Source organism: Protobothrops mucrosquamatus, unplaced genomic scaffold (genome assembly GCF_001527695.2).
Source record: "Protobothrops mucrosquamatus isolate PMUCROS unplaced genomic scaffold, P.Mucros_1.0 scaffold2259, whole genome shotgun sequence".
Classification (NCBI taxonomy): Eukaryota; Metazoa; Chordata; class Lepidosauria; order Squamata; family Viperidae; genus Protobothrops; species Protobothrops mucrosquamatus.
In genome coordinates, this window is record NW_015388348.1 from 30,940 (window position 1) to 37,032 (window position 6,093).

The following is a 6,093-nucleotide window of genomic DNA, read 5'->3' on the forward strand; positions in this document are numbered from 1 at the left end:
AAGGAGCTCGTCTCTTAGGAACCGACCCGTCTTGAGCACATCCGTCAATCAAGGGCCCACGGGGCAGGGAATGCGCCACTCCTAAAGCCATTGAGATGCCATCATCTTGGACTGTTACCTTGCTTAAAATTCCCACATGCTGTAGCTGTGCATCCGCTGGGAATGGCGTCAGTAAGAGTGGACTGACCCAGCGCCAGGAGGGCCGTGGAGGCATTGGCTGTGGTTACCATAAGCAACCTTGCTCCATAATTTGGCCAAAAAAAAAAAAAAAAAGAGTTCCGAAAAGGGAACTACAAGTTTTTTGTGCCTTGCTTGCTGGTTGTGGTTTTCCTTTTTTTTTTTTTTTCTTTTTTAAACTCGGATGGAAGTTTTGCCATCGGCATTTGGGGGATCTGGCTTTCATCAGCGAGAACAAAAGCCAGCATCGGGGTTTCCCCTAAGCTGAATGTGTGTGGTTTACCCCTCTCTCTTGGATGTGGTTTGGTTTAGTTTGACATTGCCATGCTTAGAATATCATCCATTGCTGGAGAAGATGGCCATGAAGGGTGAATGTGAGTGTTTGGGGGGGGGGGGAACATGGCTTTTCTAGGATATTGGTTGACTCATTGAATTTATTTGCCGCCCATCTCATAACAAAACAATTCTGGGCGGCAAATAAATAGAAAGAAAAGCTTGGATATTTTGACATCTGTGTTTTGAGCAAAGCAGGGATGTGCAGTCTCAGGCCTAGGGTTACAATAGTTGTGGGAACCTTCAATGTCACAGCTCAAGATGCTCAAAATTTGCCACCAGATTGTAATTTTTACAGCAGCTGAAATGGGAAATGATTAAAGCCATGGAGAGAAATCGTATGAACTGTGTGCAACGCCATAAATTAAAATTAGTTAAAGGTAGAATATCAATTTAACTAATTTGACTTGGCTTTTGGGATTTGCTTGGGAAATCCCCAGTTTTTAATTCTCTTCCCCTTTTTAACAATGCAGTCACATTCAAAAACCAAGTCCAGCCCTTGGACCAAAAACTATTGTGCGTCCCTAATTCGTAGCACAATACAGGTAGTCCTCGACTTACGGCCACAGTTGAGCCCCAAATTGATATTGTTAAGCCAGTCATTTGTTGAACGAGTTTTACAGCTTTTCTTGCCATAATGGTTAAGTGAATCGCTGCAGTTGTTAAGTTAGTAACGTGGTTGTTAAGTGAATCTGGCTCCCCCGTTGACTCTGCTCGTCAGAAAGTCGCAAAAGGTGATCACGTGACCACCGGACACTGCAACCATCAGAAATAGGAACCAGTTGCCAAGCGTCCGAATTCTGATCATGTGACCCTGGGGATGCTGCAATGATTCTGTGAAAAACGGTCCTAGGTCACTTTTTTCAGTGCAGTTGTATCTTTGAACGCTCACTAAATGAATGGTTGTAAGTCGAGGACTACCTGTATTCTAAGGGGGACTTTAGTTAAAAAGGTAGGGAATCTGAGCTTTGGGAATTGCCTTCCCAGTCCTCCCATTCGCCAATTCCTATTCTCTTTAGCAATTTCATCACTGGTCTTCCTAAGATGGATCTGAATCATTGGTGGTTTTTTTTAAACAAAAACAACAAATGAAACCAAAAATAATGACAGGGTTTTAAATTTCCAGACCTCGAGCATTTTTCTAGCTTGGTGGTCTAAATTTGTGTTTCCCTTGCCATTCCCGGGTGTTGATATCTTCTAATTCATATCAAACTTTTCCAACTCGGCACTTTGCAAAGCATTGGGGGGAGGGGGGAGCAGTTCTCTCAACTGCCGGTCTGCACAATCCAAGTGATGGAAATTCGGCTGGAATTTGGTGGGAGGATGTTGATATGTACGTATGTAAGCTTACGGGTAGTCCTCCACTTAAGACCACAGTTGGGACCAGAATTTCAGTTGCTAAGCAAGGTGATTGTGAAGAGAGGCGCACTAGATTTTTATGATCCTTTTTGCCACGGTTGTTTAGCAAATCACTCTGGTTGGTAAGTGAATCATGCAGTCGGTAAGTGAATCCGGCTTCCCCCGTTGGCTTTGCTTGTCCGAAGCCCACCAGAAAGGTTGCAAATGGCCATCACTTGATCCCAGAACACTTCAACCATCGTGAAGATATGCCTGCTGCTAACCTTCCAAATTTTGATCACCTGACTGTGGGGATCCCAAAAGTGCTTTTTCACGAGGCAACTGGACTTCCTTGTTTTTCTTTGAAGGCGTTTCGCTTCTCATCCAAGAAGCTTCTTCAGCTCTGACTGGGTGGTGGGGGGATGGAAGGATTCATACTCCTTGTAGACAGCTGGTCATTTGCATTCTTTTAGAGCAGGGGTCTTCAAACTTGGCCCTTTTATGACTTGTGGACTTCAGTTCCCAGAATTCCTCAGCCAGGCACGCTGGCTGAGGAATTCTGGGAGTTGAAGTCCACAAGTCATAAAAGGGCCAAGTTTGAAGACCCCTGTTTTAGAGAGTAATTGAGGCCACTTGAAGGTTTCTCTGTGTCCTCAGGGTCACAGACAATTTCCTTTTAGCAGTTCCAGAAGGCTCCACACCCATTTGTACCACTCAGGTGACCCTAATGACACAAGTGGTCTCAACGATTCTCTAAAACAATGCAAATGACCAGCTGTCTGCAAGGAGTGTGAATCCTTCCATTCCCCACTATCCAGTCAGTGCTGAAGAAGCTTCTTGGATGGGAAGCCAAACATCTTCAAAGAAAAATAAGAAAGTCCAGTTGACTCGTGAAAAAGCACCTTTGGGATAACTATGGCCTGGATGAGTGAGAATCTCCATAGACTGTGGGGATGCTACAACGGTCAAAAATTTGAGGACCGGTTGTAATTCACTTTTTTCAGAGCCGTTGCAACTTTGAATGGTCACTAAATGAATGCTTCTAAGTCAAGGACTACCTGTATGCAGAGGAGAAGGGGTAACTAGTGAAATTGCACAGATTTGGGGGAAAGCGAATGTAGAAGAAACAATGAGCTTCATTCTAGGGTATGGGAATCTCACTCTCTTCCACAGAATTCCAGGATGGATAGATTTGGTTCTCCAGATCTATAAATGGATCACTTTATGGTTTGAGATTTTTTTTAGAAAACAATGTCTGAATGACAATCAAGATGGGCAGAAGGATGTGCCGTTGGTCTTTGTTTAGAAGGGTGAAGGAGCAACCAAACATTGTTATCATTGTTGGTTCCTGACACAGTCAGCCAGATGTTTAGACCAGATTTGGCATTTTTATCCCACCTATTAAGTCCTATCAAGGACCTGGGATAGGCAGATGTGGATGTTTATGGTATTATTATTATTATTATTATTATTATTATTATTATTATTATCATCATCATCAAATTTATTTGCTGCCCATCCCGTGGTTCAAGACGACTCTGAACAATGTCAAGCCAAGAAAGCCTAAAAATAGATCTATACTTTAAGAATAGAATCATGGGTGTATTTCCTTTGTCTTCTTCCAAACTGGTGCAATTTGAGGCCGCAATCCCAAGTGCTCTTAGCCTGTAGATTTCTCTATAGCTGCCTCTAATGTGGGGAAAAAGAGAAAACTAGGGGATATAAATGATTGAATGGAAGGAAGGAAGGAAACCATTGAAACATGAGTTGAGTCTGCAACGAAAATGTTGCCGTGCAGAGCAGTGTTTCTCAACCTTGGCCATTTTAAGATATGTGGCCTTCAACTCCCAGAATTCCCTAGCCAGTCATGGCCAAGGCTTGAGAATCCCCATCAGCCAATCAGCTAGATCCTGTTCCAGTATACCCCATTCACATTCCCTTCCCCTACGGGTCTTTATTTGAGCAATATGGGGGTGTGAATTACTGTATTATTATTATTATTTACCATGTTATTATTAATAGTAGTAGTAATAGAAGTAGTACAGGTAGTTCTCGCCTTACAACCACAGTTGGGACCAGAATTTCCATCCCTAAGCAAGGTGAAAAAGGAGTTGCACCCAATTTTACAATCTTTTTTGCCACAGTTGTTAAGCAAATCGCTTCAGTTGAATCATCTGGTTGTTAAACGAATCTGGCTACCCCTCCTTTGACCTTACTTGTTGGAAGCCGGCTCAGAAAGTCACAACTGGTGATCACGGGATGCTGCAACTGTCATAAAAACAGGCTGGTGGCCAAGCACCCAAATTTTGATTATGTGTCCAAGGGGACGTTGTAATGGTTATAAGTGTGAGGGTGGTCATAAGTCACTTTTTTCACTGCTGTTGCAACTTTGAAGGTCTGTAAACATGTGGTTGTAAGTCAAAGAATATCTCTAGTATTAATTTTGTTAAAACCGAGGCTTTGCTAAACCCCTTAAAGTGCATAAGTATCCACCATTCAGACCACACAAGGACTGGTGTTCAGGAATTGAATATTCCAATTAACCTACTGTGGTTTGTTACAATGCTTTCCATACGCACACACTGCATGAAAAAGTTGCCCAGTGCTATGATCCTCAAGACTAATTCACACCTTCGTTCATTCACTTGAATATTCTTTTTTTTTTTCAAGTGAGAAACAAAGAATATGATGTCTGGAGGGAGCAGGAGTGTATGTCCTTCATATATCTTTTTTAGAAGGAGACAGCGAGGTAGAATTCTCTAGTAGAGTGATGGCGAACCTTTTAGAGACCGAGTGCCCAAACCGCAAGCCAAAACCCACTTATTTATTGCAAAGTGCCAGGGCTGCATCAGCATTGTGATTCCCTCAGGGAGGGCGGGATATGTGGCCCACTGGGTAGGCGTGGCCAGGGTGGTCACAGCAGACTGGGTGGGTGTGGCCAAGTAGGCGTGGCCACGTCAATACTCTAACATCTCTACTCGAGCTTGCTAGCCGGCCATTTTGCCTGCTTTGTGCTGGGCAGGGCTGCTGCTCCAGGCGGCGGCAGCCTAATGGACCTGCGCGAGCTGCTAGTGGCCGCGGTGTGCGTGCCCACAGAAAGGGCTCTCAGTGCCGCCTCTGGCACGCGTGCCATAGGTTCGCAACCACTGCTCTAGTATGCATGCTCTACTCACTCCATACTATGTATGATCTTCCTAGGTATCAGTTTTATTGCATTCACAGGAGTCTTGCCATCAGTGACGGATGCACTTTTGTTAAAAGTAAGGACTTTGTAATAATGACTCAGAGTGGTTGGGACTGTAGCAACCTACTACTAGGTTACTATTAAGTTACTACTGGTTACTAAGATAGAGACATGCCATATATAAAACCCCCAATACCTGGCACATGTGAAACATCTGGTTGTCTTACTGAGGGGTCCTTGGTGCTCTCTGAGCTTGGTTGTTTTCTTGCAGGCATTTCATTAGCCAAACTAGGTAACATCATCAGTGCTAGTAAGGAGTGGGGAGACCAGCCCCACCAACACTGACAGGGCAAGCTATTAGAACGTAAACTGAGAGCAAACCCCACTCCCTACTAACACTGATGATGTTGTCCGGTTTGGGTAATGAAATGCCTGCAAGAAAACAACCAAGCTCAGGAAGCATCAAGAACCCTTCGTTTCAACCGTGAGCTACAAATATTCTCCTTAAAATCCTACTGAAATGATCAACTATCAGTCCCATGGGTTTTTTTTTTCATTGTAGGATTAGGTGGTAAACTAGGTGCTTCAATTCTGCAGTATTGAAGGCTTCCATTTTGACTTTGAAATTCCTCAGCCAGCCTTGCAAAAATCAGGCTGAAAAGGAGCAGGGGTAATTCAAGCCAAGGATTTTTCCAATCATTTTTTGCCGCTTAAATTTTCGCGCCCTCAATCTGGACAAATCTAGTGGCAGAGCTGAGTTGTTTTGTCCATAAACAATAGCTGGGCATGTAAAGTCCATAGTTTAGATCACTCTTTCTCAACCTTGGCAAGCGCAAGATGTGTGGACTTCAACTCCCAGAATTCCCCAGCCGGCTGTGGACTTCTAGGAGTTGGTCCACCCATCTTACACTCGACAAGGTTGAGAAATATTGCCTTAGATCAGAGGTCTTCAAACTTGGCCCTTTTATGACTTGTGGACTTCAATTCCCAGAATTCCTCAGCCAGCGTCCCTGGCTGAGGAATTCTGGGAGTTGAAGTCCACAAGTCATAAAAGGGCTACG